We start from the raw sequence: 14,613 nt of genomic DNA on the forward strand, positions 1-14,613 counted from the left end.
CTGAATAGTGTTTGTAATGGCAGCAGCAGTAATTATCTTGGACAAGATTCCCCTTTTACATCATAAAGCAATATTTAATAAACATGAGACCTCAGCACTCATTCATAAGTGGTGAAAGTATGCAGTGCAGTACAGGTCAAGTTGTTGCTGGTAACATACATATACATACAAATGTGTGAATAGGACAGAGACGGATGTTGTAGCGATCAATAAGGCCTAGAGAATAGCAGGCTAGGCACTTCCTAATGGCTCAGACCATGGGAATAGTAATGGATAATGGCCAACAGGCCCTCTTACCAGACCCAGCGAAATCGCAACATTGATCCCTCTGGCTGGACGTTCGCTCACTCTGGGTCGCCCGGGGTGACTCTAGTCAGTAGTGTAGCATGTCTGTATCCTGGCAGTGGCTCAGACTTTCTCCCTCTCTGGTGGTGCGGGTACAACGTGGCTCTCTCTCTGGTGGTGCGGTTACAGTGTGGCTCCATCTCTGGTGGTGTGGGTACAGCGGTTAGAGCGTGGCTCCCTCTCTGATGGTGTGGGAACAGCGTGGCTCCCTCTCTGGTGGTGCGGGTACAGTGTGGCTCTCTTGTGGTGTGGGTATAGCATGGCTCTCTGGTGGTGCAGGTACATCGTGGCTCTCTGGTGGTGCAGGGTACAGCGTGGCTCTCTAGTGGTGCAGCGTGGCTCTCTGGTGGTGCGGGTACATCGTGGCTCTCTGGTGGTGCGGGTACAGCATGGCTCTCTAGTGGGGTGGGTACAGCATGGCTCTCTGGTGGTGCAGCGTAACTCTCTGGTGGTGCGGATATAGCGTGGCTCTCTGATGGTGCGGGGAGCAGCGTGGCTCTCTGGTGGTGTGGGGTAAAGCGTGGCTCTCAGCGTGGCAAATCCAATTAGAGCCGCTCTCTCTATTTTCTCCCTTCGGCTTACAGAAAGGGAAGGGGGGGGCGGCGGGGGAGATACAGACAGCCCGCAGCTCTCCTCTCCTCTCATGTTGGACCCCCTTTTGTCTTCAGAACTGCCTTAATTCTACGTGACATAGGGCCAGATTCACAAAAAGCGGGCGCAACTTAACTTTTGCTATTTAAGTTACACCGCCGCAAATTTTCTGCCTAAGTGCCCGATCCACAAAGCACTTACCTGGAAATTTGCAGCGGTGTAACTTAAATCCGTCCGGCGCAAGGCCGGCCCAATCGAATGGGGCGAGTCCCATTTAAATTAGGCGCGCTCCCGTGCCGGACGTACTGCGCATGCTCCGTCGGGTAAATTACCCGACGTGCATTGCGCTAACTGACGTTGCACCAACGACATTTGCTTAGACGTTAACGTAAATGGCGTCCAGCGCCATTCACGGACGTCTTACGCAAACGACGTTGATGTTTAAATTTCGACGCAGGAATGACGGCCATACTTACCATGGCTTAAGAGAACTAGGGCTAAGCCCTAGTTTTACATGGCGTAACTCGACGGAAACGACGTAGATTTAGATCGGCGGGCCGTTCGGGGATCGCCGTAAGTCTTCATTTGCATATTCTACGCCGGCCACAATGGCCTCGCCACCTAGCGGCCGGCCTAGAATTGCATCCTTAAGATCCGACAGTGTAATTCAATTACACCTGTCGGATCTTAGGGCTAGCTATGCGTAACTGATTCTATGAATCAGTTGCATAGTTAGAAACAGAGATACGACGGCATATCAGTAGATACGCCGTCGTATCTCGTTTGTGAATCTGGCCCATAGATTCAACAAGGTGTTGGAAACATTCCTCAGAGATTTTGGTCCATATTGACATGATAGCATCACACAGTTGCGGCAGATTTGTCGGGTGCACATCCAGGATGCAAATCTCCTGTTCAATCACATCCGAAAGGTGCTCTATTGGATTGAGATCTGGTGACTGTGGAGGCCATTGGAGTGCAGTGACCTCATTGTCATGTTCAAGAAACCAGCGGTGAGATTATTTGAGCTTTGTGACATTTGGTGCATTATCATGCTGGAAGGAGCCATCAGAAGATGGATACACTGTAGTCATAAAGGGATGGACATGGTCAGCAACAATACTCAGGTAAGCCTTGGCAAATAAACAATGCTTAATTGGTACTAAGGGGCCCAAAGTGTGCCAAGAAAATATCCCTCACACCATTTCATCACCAACAGCCTGAACCATTGATACAAAGCAGGATGGATCCATGTTTTCATGTTGTTTACTCCAAATTCTGACCCTAATATCTGAATGGCTCTGGTAAAATTGAGACTCATCAAACCAAGCAATGTTATTCCAATCTTCTATAGTCCAATTTTGGTGAGCGAATTGTGCGAATTGTAGCCTTAGGCCTTGTACACACGGGCAAACATATACGATGAAAACGGTCCGCCGGACCGTTTTCAGCGTACATGTCTGCCCGGGGATTTCTGTATGATGGCTGTACACACCATCATACAGGAATCCGCGCGTACTCGATACGCGGCGACGAGGCCGCGCCGTCCCCGCGACGATGACGCGGCGACGTGCGCGGCCCTGTCAGTTCAATGCTTCCACGCATGTGTCAAAGTCATTCAAAGCATGCGAGGGATGGCGGCCGCTCGGACATGTATGGTAGGTCTGTACAGACGACCGAACATGTCCGACGGACAGGATTCCAGCGGGCTGTTTCTAAACAAGTTTGGAAATATTTGCCCGCTGGAAAAAGGCCCGGCGGGCAAATGTACGCTGGAATCCTGTCCGCTCGGCTGTACAGACGACCGAACATGTCTGCTAAAACTGGTCCGCGGACCTGTTTCAGCAGACATGTTCGGTCGTCTGTACGGGGCCTTAGTTTCCTGTTCTTAGCTGATATGAGTGGCACCTGGTGTGGTCTTCTGCTGCTGTAGCCCACCTGCTTCAAGGTTCAATGTGTTGTGCGTTCAGAGATGGTTATCTGCATACCTTGGTTGTAACAAGAGGTTGTTTTAGTTACTGTTGCCTTTCTATCATTTCAAACCAGTCTTCCATTCTCCTCTGTCATCAAAAAGGCTTTTTCCTCCACGCAACCACCACTCACTGGATATTTTCTCTTTTTCTGACCATTCTCTATAAACCCTAGAGATGGCTGTGTGTGAAAATCCCAGTAGATCAGCAGTTTTTTAAATACTCAGTCCAGCCTGTCTTGTAACAACAACCATGCCATGTTCAAAGTCACTTACAGTGGGGATCGAAAGTTTGGGCACCCCAGGTAAAAATTTGTATTAATGTGCATAACGAAGCCAAGGAAAGATGGAAGAATCTCCAAAAGGCATCAAATTACAGATTAGAAATTCTTATAATATGTCAAAAAAAGTTAGATTTTATTTCCATAATTTATACTTTCAAAATTACAGAAACCAAAAAAATGGCATCTGCAAAAGTTTGGGCACCCTGCAGAATTTATAGCATGCACTGCCCCCTTTGCAAAGCTGAGACCTGCCAGTGTCATGGATTGTTCTCAATCATCGTCTGGGAAGACCAGGTGATGTCAATCTCAAAGGTTTTAAATGTCCAGACTCATCTGACCTTGCCCCAACAATCAGCACCATGGGTTCTTCTAAGCAGTTGTCTAGAAAACTGAAACAGTGAAAGTTAAAGCAAGATCTGGAAGACCAAGAAAAATATCAGACAGAACAGCTCGCAGGATTGTGAGAAAAGCAATTCAAAACCCACGTTTGACTGCACGATCCCTCCAGAAAGATCTGGCAGACACTGGAGTTGTGGTACACTATTCCACTATAAAGAGATACTTGTACAAATATGGTCTTCATGGAAGAGTCATCAGAAGAAAACCTCTTCTACGTCCTCACCACAAAAATCTGCGTTTGAACTTTGCAAATGAACATATAGACAAGCCTGATGCATTTTGGAAACAAGTTCTGTGGACCGATGAGGTTAAAATAGAACTTTTTGGCCAGAATGAGCAAAGGTACGTTTGGAGAAGAAAGGGCACAGAATTTAATGAAAAGAACCTCTGTCCAACTGTTAAGCATAGGGGTGGATCAATCATGATTTGGGGTTGTATTGCAGCCAGTGGCACAGGGAACATTTCACGAGTAGAAGGAAAAATGGATTCAATAAAATTTCAGCAAATTTTGGATGGTAACTTGATGCCATCTGTGAAAAAGCTGAAGTTAAAGAGAGGATGGCTTCTACAAATGGATAATGATCCTAAACACACCTCAAAATCCACAGGGGATTACATCAGGAGGCGTAAACTGAAGGTTTTGCCATGGCCTTCACAATCTCCTGACCTCAACATAATTGAAAATCTATGGATAGACCTTAAAAGAGCAGTGTGTGACAGACAGCCCAGAAATCTCAAAGAACTGGAAGACTTTTGTAAGGAAGAATGGGCAAAGATACCTCAAACAAGAATTGAAAGACTCTTGGCTGGCTACAAAAAGCATTTACAAGATGTGATACTTGCCAAAGGGGGCAGTACAAGATATTAATTCTGCAGGGTGCCCAAACTTTTGCAGGCGCCATTTTTTTGTTTTCTGTAATTTTGAAAGTGTAAATGATGGAAATAAAATCTAACTTTTTTTGTCATATTATAAGAATGTCTAATCTGTAATTTAATGCCTTTTGGAGATTTTTCCATCTTTCCTTGGCTTCGTTATGCACATTAATACAAATTTTTACCTGGGGTGCCCAAACATTCGATCCCCACTGTAAATCCCCTTTCTTCCCCATTCTGATGCTCAATTTGTACTTCACCAAGTCGTCTGCACCACATCTAGATGCCTAAATGCATTGAGTTGCTGCCATGTGATTTGCTGATTAGCAATTTGTTTTTCCGAGCAATTGAGCAGGTGTACCTAATAAAGTACTAGTTAGTGACAGTGGCACTGTTATTTATATGGGCACTATACAGCCTTGCTATTTTGGTTATGCTAACTGCTACTATTATGTGGGCATTTGAAAACATCATATTCTGAATTAGTTACAGTTATTCTGATCAATATAATCCAGTGGAGAATTTTTTTTATGTCCGATTGCTTCCTAGATACTGTTGAGTGAGCGCAGAGGTCTCATGTATAATACTTACTGCCATGAGTATTGTACTCATAATAGATTACAAGTGCACAATACATACTGTATAGCTATAAAATAGTTTCAGTGAAGAAATCTGCTTCCTATCACCAACACTTTCTCTTTCCAAGACACAAGGGGAGAGAGAAAAAAAACTGGAATGTGCTAGAGAAGCTGTGATTATTCATGGTGTCCATGAATACAGGGATCCTACTACTTTATAAGAAAGCCAAAGCAGGACTAATATTCAGTTTCGCAACCATTGTTCCTGGCCTCTCTAATGTATGTTATAATTATAAATTGCCAAGATTATAAAATAATTTCCAGGGACACGTTGTTGTTTGATATGCATTTTTTGGCTCACAACACCACCTTGGAGGATTGCTAAATACACTGGCGTAAAATGTTACTGAACTCGCAAAAATAAATGTTTTGCATTCTAATGCTACTTCTATCGAAATATATATATATATATATATATATATATATATATATATATATATATATATATATATATATATATATATATATATTATATATATATATATATATATATATATATATATATATATATATATTACACTGTATATAATTAAAGAAGAACCAATATAAATATGTCTCAGAGGCATAAAGCCCAGAAATCATAAAGAGAATTGTAGACATTGCTTTTTGCCTCTGAGCAACAATTGTTGGTGTACAACAAACTCATATACTTATGGCATGGGGGATAGGGGGCAGCCCTATTCAGCTGCCGTCGGCTTAGAGATTTCTGTCATTGATCAAATAATGGCATTACTATATTTGAGCAATGATTTCACCTAGGATCCCAGACCCTTTGTTTACATTAAGCTTGTTGACCAGTAAATCTCCAAGTCGGCAAGTGAATGGGGTCAGGAATGCTTCTTTGGCTGCTCTGATGCCAGCAGCCACTGGTGTCCTAGAAACACACTAGCCTTGAGAAGGAAGCTGTCACATTTATGACAGCTTCCCTGCACATACATTTCCAAATCTGAGCAGGGACATCTCATATGCAGCTCAGAATTGGCCTTAAAGGGTCACTAAAGGAAAAACATTTTTTTGCTGAAATAACTGTTTACAGGGTATAGAGACATAAAAGTTAACTGATTCCTTTTAAAAATGATTACAAATAGATAAAAATCAATCATATAATGTGCCTGCAGGTTAGTTTCACTTTTAAACTGGTTTCATGTTCCTGTGAACTAGAGAGACACACAGAACAAAAACAAACAAATCCAGGGCAGTGTTTTGTTTTTAAAATGAATCTGATTGGTTCTGTTAAGTTTTAGACACACAGTAATGACAGCTTAGACCAGTGATGGCGAACCTTTTTGAGCCCGAGTGCCCAAACTCCAACACAAAACCTAATTTTTTTTTGAAGTGCCAACACTGCAATTAAACATGAATACCAAGGTTTTCGTTTAGAAAAATCAACTCGTACACTTGTCCAAACTAATTAACAGCTTTTGTTTTAAAAGAAAAACACAATAACAGAGCTTTCTATTAAACATTTTTTTTTTATTGAAAAAGATTCTCAACAACTGTACTTGTGCATGTATTTTTGGATAAGGATACATTTGCAGATCGCTGGTAAAGATGCCTTTGCTGATCGCTGGTAAGGATGCCTTTGCTAGGCATTTTCAAAGATGGCTTTGCTGGGCATTTCCAAAGATGGCTTTGCTGGGCATTTTCAAAGATGACTTTGCTGGGCATTTTCAAAGATGACTTTGCTGGCCATTTTCAAAGATGACTTTGCTGGGCATTTTCAAAGATGACTTTGCTGGGCATTTTCAAAGATGACTTTGCTGGGCATTTCCAAAGATGGCTTTGCTGGGCATTTCCAAAGATGGCTTTGCTGGGCATTTCCAAAGATGGCTTTGCTGGGCATTTCCAAAGATGGCTTTGCTGGGCATTTCCAAAGATGGCTTTGCTGGGCATTTCCAAAGATGGCTTTGCTGGGCATTTCCAATGATGGCTTTGCTGGGCATTTCCAAAGATGGCTTTGCTGGGCATTTCCAAAGATGGCTTTGCTGGGCATTTCCAAAGATGGCTTTGCTGGGCATTATTAAAGATGCCTTGGTAAGGCATCTTTAAAGATGCCATTGCTGGGCATTTTTAAAGATGCCTTGTCTGGGCATTGGTAAAGATTGGTAAAGATGCCTTGGCTGGGCATTAGATGCCTTGGCTGGGCATTGGTAAAGATGCATTTGCTTACACAAGGGATAGAGATCTACAATGCTGTGATGGGTACAGGCACAGTATACTTTGCATAGCTAAAAGACATTATTGAACATAAGCAGAGGATGAGTCTAATGATCTATTGCTGGGCATTATTAAAGATGCCTTGGCTGGGCATTGGTAAAGATGCCTTAGCTGGGCATTGGTAAAGATGCCTTGCCTGGGCATTATTAAAGATGCCATGACTGGGCATTTTTAAAGATGCCTTGGCTGGGCATTGGTAAAGATGCCTTGCCTGGGCATTATTAAAGATGCCATTGCTGGGCATTTTTAAAGATGCCTTGGCTGGGCATTGGTAAAGATGCCTTGCCTGGGCATTATTAAAGATGCCATTGCTGGGCATTTTTAAAGATGCCTTGGCTGGGCATTGGTAAAGATGCCTTGCCTGGGCATTATTAAAGATGCCATTGCTGGGCATTTTTAAAGATGCCTTGGCTGGGCATTGGTAAAGATGCCTTGTCTGGGCATTGGTAAAGATGCCTTGGCTGGGCATTGGTAAAGATGCCTTGCCTGGGCATTATTAAAGATGCCATTGCTGGGCATTTTTAAAGATGCCTTGGCTGGGCATTGGTAAAGATGCCTTGCCTGGGCATTATTAAAGATGCCATTGCTGGGCATTTTTAAAGATGCCTTGGCTGGGCATTGGTAAAGATGCCTTGTCTGGGCATTGGTAAAGATGCCTTGGCTGGGCATTGGTAAAGATGCAATGACACATTTTTGTTTTTTTCATTTTAGCCCTTTGGATTCTTCTTTGCAATTCTTGTAGATTAGAATCTACAGCAGCTTCCAGACCCAGCAGAGCAGTGGGCATTTTTAAAGATACCTTGGCTGGGCATTTTTAAAGATGCCTTGGCTGGGCATTGGTAAAGATGCCTTGCCTGGGCATTATTAAAGATGCCATTGCTGGGCATTTTTAAAGATGCCTTGGCTGGGCATTGGTAAAGATGCCTTGCCTGGGCATTATTAAAGATGCCATTGCTGGGCATTTTTAAAGATGCCTTGGCTGGGCATTGGTAAAGATGCCTTGCCTGGGCATTATTAAAGATGCCATTGCTGGGCATTGGTAAAGATGCCTTGGCTGGGCATTGGTAAAGATGCAATGACACATTTTTGTTTTTTTCATTTTAGCCCTTTGGATTCTTCTTTGCAATTTCATCCAAACAGGCTACAAATCTCTCCAAGACCCGTCCTCTGCTTAGCCATCGTACATTATTGTACATAAGTAAAGTATTATACTGTGCCTGTACCTCATCAAGAAGTGCTTGAAACTGTCGAAAATTAAGAGCACGAGCCATGATGTAATTCACCATTTTTGTGACATCCTTGAGGATATCGTCTAATATTTTGCTGCTTTCCTTGGCACAAAGAGCTTCTTGATGTATAATACAATGAAATTGAATGACTGGGTGCTTTGCTTCTTTGACAAAAAACTGTATGAAACCAGATGTTACCCCCACCATGGAAGGTGCCCCGTCACTAGTAACTGAAACCACTTTTTCTGGCCTTATGTCTTGTGAGACAAAAGCCTCCATCACAGCATTGTAGATATCTATCCCTTGTGTTCTTCCAGGCAAAGACAACAGTTTCATGAGCTCCTCTCTCATGGTGTCACCAACAGCATAACGCAAAATTACTGCTAGCCTTGCATGATTATTTATGTCTGTGCTTTCATCCAAGCACATGGAGTAACAGGCTGCCTTTTGTAAGTCAGTGGTGAGCTGCTGACTAACATCACTTGCCATACGCAGGACTCTATCTTTAACAGTATTTCTGCTAAGTGGCATTTCAGAGATTCGTTGCTTAATTTTGTCCTTGTTTGGAAATTCATGAAAAAGGGAATTACTCACAGCCAACATGGCCGTTTTGATAAAATCGCCATCAGAGAGGGGCTTTCCATGTTTTGCTATGCACAGTGAAATTTCAAAGCTGGCATTTGCCAGATAATTTGTTTTAGAAAGATAGTTGCAAAAACTACGATACTGGCAGTGATATCTCTTCAATTTCCCATCAAGAAACTCTTTTCTTTCAGCTACACCAAGTTCGGCAACACTTTTGTGGTTGGTATCAAAATGACGTTTGACACTAGATGTGCGAGATACCACACTTTCACTACACAGAACACATAACGCTTTCCCATTGCGTTCAATCACTCCAAATGACTGTGTCCAGGTCTCTTGGAATGATCTTCCACTATCTGTTTTTAATTTTGCTTTTTTTGATGTACTCATTTTTGGTTGTTCATGTCTACAAAAAACACAAAATGTATAAAATAAGGATGGATGAAGCACCCAATACAAATCTATCCCTACCTACCTATACCAAAAATATTATTGCAACATTTCACAAAAAAGGTAGAACAACTCACGGTTTTGTAGACAGATATACATCGTCCAATATCCTGTGAAACAAGAAGTCGCGCTGTGCCGCTGCTGACACCGCTATGCTGGGTCTGGAAGCTGCTGTAGATTCTGAATTGCAAAGAAGAATCCCAAAGAGAGGGCTGTAATGAAAAAAAAAATATGTTTTCATTGTTGTCCATAGGGACACAGGAAACTACCATAGCCCGGGGGCCAGATGTGACCCTTAGCAACTTACGTTTCTGTAATGTAGACAGATATAAGCTCAAATCGTCCAATGTCCTGTGAAACAACAAGGCGTGCTGTGCCGCTGCTGACACCGCTCTGCTGGGTCTGAAAGCTGCTGTACATTCTACAAGATTTGCAAAGTAGAATCCCGGAGAGAGGGCTGTAATGAAAAAAAAAATATGTTTTCATTGTTGTCCATAGGGACACAGGAAACTACCGTAGCCCGGGGGCCAGATGTGACCCTTAGCAACTTACTTTTTTTAATGTAGACAGATATAAGCTCAAATCGTCCAATGTCCTGTGAAACAAGAAGTCGCGCTGTGCCGCTGCTGACACCGCTCTGCTGGGTCTGGAAGCTGCTGTAGATTCTACAAGAATTGCAAAGAAGAATCCAAAGGGCTAAAATGAAAAAAAAAAAAAGTGTGTCATTGTTGTCCATAGGCCAGGACACAGGCCCAATAACAGCAATGATGGGGGTTATATGTTTGCAAATGACACCTATGCCCAATAACAGCAAACATATTACCTCCCTCATTGCTGTTTTTGGGCCTAGGTGTCATTTGCAAACATATTACCCCCCTCATTGCTGTTATTGGGCCTAGGTGTCATTTGCAAACATATTACCCCCCTCATTGCTGTTATTGGGCCTAGGTGTCATTTGCAAACATATTACCCCCCTCATTTGCAATGAGGGGGGTAATATGTTTGCAAAGGACACCTAGACCCAATAACAGCAATGAGGGGGGTAATATGTTTGCAAATGACACCTAGGCCCAATAACAGCAAACATATTACCCCCCTCATTGCTGTTATTGGGCCTGGGTGTCATTTGCAAACATATTACCCCCCTCATTGCTTTTATTGGGCCTAGGTGTCCTTTGCAAACATATTACCCCCCTCATTGCTGTTATTGGGCCTGGGTGTCATTTGCAAACATATTACCCCCCTCATTGCTTTTATTGGGCCTAGGTGTCCTTTGCAAACATATTACCCCCCTCATTGCTGTTATTCGGCCTGGGTGTCATTTGCAAACATATTACCCCCCTCATTGCTTTTATTGGGCCTAGGTGTCCTTTGCAAACATATTACCCCCCTCATTGCTGTTATTGGGCCTGGGTGTCATTTGCAAACATATTACCCCCCTCATTGCTTTTATTGGGCCTAGGTGTCCTTTGCAAACATATTACCCCCCTCATTGCTGTTATTGGGCCTGGGTGTCATTTGCAAACATATTACCCCCCTCATTGCAAATGACACCTATGCCCAATAACAGCAATGAGGGAGGTAATATGTTTGCAAATGACACCTATGCCCAATAACAGCAAACATATTACCTCCCTCATTGCTGTTTTTGGGCCTAGGTGTCATTTGCAAACATATTACCTCCCTCATTGCTGTTATTGGGCATAGGTGTCATTTGCAATGAGGGGGGTAATATGTTTGCAAAGGACAACTAGACCCAATAACAGCAATGAGGGGGGTAATATGTTTGCAGAACAAAGTTTCCCAAGTCAGTCAGCAACTGTCAGAACACCCACCAGCGAGATTAGCTAAAGTAATTGTTCAGCAAAATTTTACATTTTAGATTGGGTGATGTTAGCAGGGCAACCCATAATAGACGTCATAAAACGACCCAGGTATCCCATGTCTAAATAGTATTCGAGTAATAAGTATTCTTACCTTTGTCTGCAGCTGAATCAAACTGCGCAATGAAGAAGATGGCTTCACGAGTCTTGCAGCTCTTTCCCGCCGTGCGTCTTCTCCTCATGCTCCCAGTCACGCCCAGCAGCACGTCAGGCAGTGGATGATCTGAGAGCTTTCATTGGGTAGCAAGCTAACACGTGACCTCCGGGCGCTCATTCTAAGTTACGCCCACTCGGACACGTCACCGCTAGCACAGGGTAGTGTGGGAAATGTAGTTTCTAGTTGCGGTTGACGATTTAATTTTTTTTTCTTTGACATTTCTGCATTGTCACCGCGTGCCCACCAAAACAGCTTGCCGTGCCGGGAGCGGCACGCGTGCCACGCGTTCGCCATCACTGGCTTAGACCATCGTGAAAAGCTTGCAGTACTGTGGTTATAAGGAAACAGACAACCAGGAAGTGTGGAGATCAGAGCAGAATTACTGCTACTTCAAAGCAAAAACGAACAATAAGGACATGAAACCAGTACTGCAGTAAGGTAAAGGAAGCTATTTAGCTAAAAAAAAATTCCTTTAGTGATCCTTTAATAATCACCAATTTCCTAATCTGTAAACTGGTAGTAATCCTTTTTGAATTTGTCGCAGCCATAGTGATAGATTCGTAAAGTGGTACAGTTATGAACTACTTGAAACTGTCAAAAGGCTATTATTGACTTGGTGCAGGCTGATTTAAACAGACCATACCACCAATTCTTTATGGAATGGCTCCAAATGATCTAATGCTGGAGTTGATCGGAACTTAAAACCAGGCATATTTCTAGGGACAAATCTTTAAAACCTGGGACTGTACATCCCTTAAAAGGAAAGTCAGGTGACGACCATAGAGTATTTGGGAGTGGAGCATAAGCATGTCAGTTCTCAAGTTTGAACCCACCAAGTAGTAACATGTAGGGCAGAATGATTCAGATGTTCCTCTCCCTGATATTCACTACTGGCCAAGAGCCAGTAATCAATTATCACATTTTCTATACAGCAGTAATAGAAGTAAAAGTGTATAGCAGCGTGTTCTTGCCCGGACAAAGTCTTCCCATGGGGCAAGACTGGATTTAATCAGCAAAACTAAAATAAACAGCAGTAATGATAGCCAACGGTCTCCGACAAGAGACCGGTATGGCTTATTGCACAAGGAGGTCTGACTCATGCATCCACTTTATTTTAAAATGATTTTTCAGACAAAGCTATTGTAGTGCTTACACCCCAAAGGACCATCTGTTTTCTCAGGTTCCCTGTACCCAGAGCCATGCTCTCTAACACACTAACACACTCAGACTGAAGATATGAAGAAATGGCAACAACTCCTCAAAAAAATAATAAAAAAGCAGCTAATAGGGTTTACAGTTGGTAAACAAATATACAGTAGCAATTAAGACATACAGCTGGTGATAAGACAATGGTCCAGAGAATGACCCCTAAACCCTATACTAAGGAGGGCCCAGCCTAAGAGATAACGTTATAATATCTACCTGTCAGTCTGTTTTAGCCACTATCTCTGCTCCTCATGTTGGGGATCAGATCCCAGCGTTGGATCACTGAAAATAAGTTCATCCTAACATGGGTATAGGTGCCTACACTGTCTCTTGCAAGCAATACTGTTCCTCTTTAATGGGGTGCAGTAGGTTTTGGCCAACTGTCTCTCACCAACTCCTGGAGGGACAGCTAATCTCCCCCTGTTCTCTTTTGGTGGCTCAGCAAAGTCAAAGGCAGCTGCATTCTCCCTAATGATCAGGCAGCAATACCGGCCATCAACAGTGGCGTTCTCACCAATTATCAGTCGGCACCACTGGTCAGCGACATTGGGATTCTCATGTACCAGGAAATATATATTTCACCTCTCTGCATCCCCGATGTGATGGCAAAACATTCTGCTAAAATCTGTCTCCTACAATATCCTCACCACATCTGCCTCAAATCCATGAAAAGACGTTTCTTTTCCCTTCCCAGATCATGCTGGTATGTGTAGTTCCAACACCAATCTGTAATGCAGTCTGTCTGGAAACTATGTCTCCCACAAGTCATAGTTGCACCCAGCAGGCTCTGTCCTCCAGTCCCCACAGTCCACAACAGCTCAGTTTCCTCTTTCTCTCTGTGATCCCCGGTGGTGAGCAGGGTTTTCCTCCAGCTCTCTCTTTTGGTTGCATACAGTCCTGCAGATGACCAGTACTCTCTCTCTCCCTCTGTGGCAGCATACAGTCCTTAAAGTGTAAGTCCACCCTAAAACCAAAATCGCTACATCTATAGACATCCACGATCTAATGCCACATACGCACGACTGTTTTTCATGACGAGAAAAATGCCATTTTTTTAATTGGTCGTGAAAAACGGTTGTGTGTAGGCTCCAGAGCATTTTTCTCGACGAGCGTTAAAAATTTTGAACCTGCTCTATTTTTTCTTGTCGTTTTTCAAGGCAGGCTTGAGAGGAATCACTTTTGAGAAAAACGTCACTTTTTTCCATGACATGAATAACGTTCATGTGTAGGCAGCATAACACTAACCTATCTAGCCCTGTAAAGAAGAAATCAGTTTACATACTTTTTTTTAAGCCACTACGGTCCGGTCACCAGTGGCAGAAACTCTGCAGAGGACACAGCCGACTGCTGTGTCTTCTGCACCAGCCTCCACAGCAAAGCCGTGGCTGACAGCTCAGCGTGGGATTGGGTCGGATCGGCTTCAGAAAAAGTATGTATAGTGATTTCCTCTTTACAGGGCTTGATAGGTTAATGTTCGACCGTGGATGTCTATAGATGTAGCGATTTTAGTGTTAGGGTGAAATTCGCCCATAGGAGCTTGAGAGGAGGAGAGGAAGTGCAAGGCAGCAGCAGTGACAGTAGCCTAGTGATACCAGACACAGCAGTACTGTGGACCAGGGGCTACACCATATTTTCTAGCTTTGAATTAAGTGGAGAATGGTTACATTTATTCTCTCCAAACATCTAGGAAGCCCAGAGAAATCTACATAACAGGAACAAAGACAGTAACGAAAACCTGACAACGGTCCTAAGCCTTTTATCTTTCATGCCTCGTACACACCTTTGTT

This window comes from Rana temporaria, chromosome 2 (genome assembly GCF_905171775.1).
Source record: "Rana temporaria chromosome 2, aRanTem1.1, whole genome shotgun sequence".
NCBI classification, from domain to species: Eukaryota; Metazoa; Chordata; class Amphibia; order Anura; family Ranidae; genus Rana; species Rana temporaria.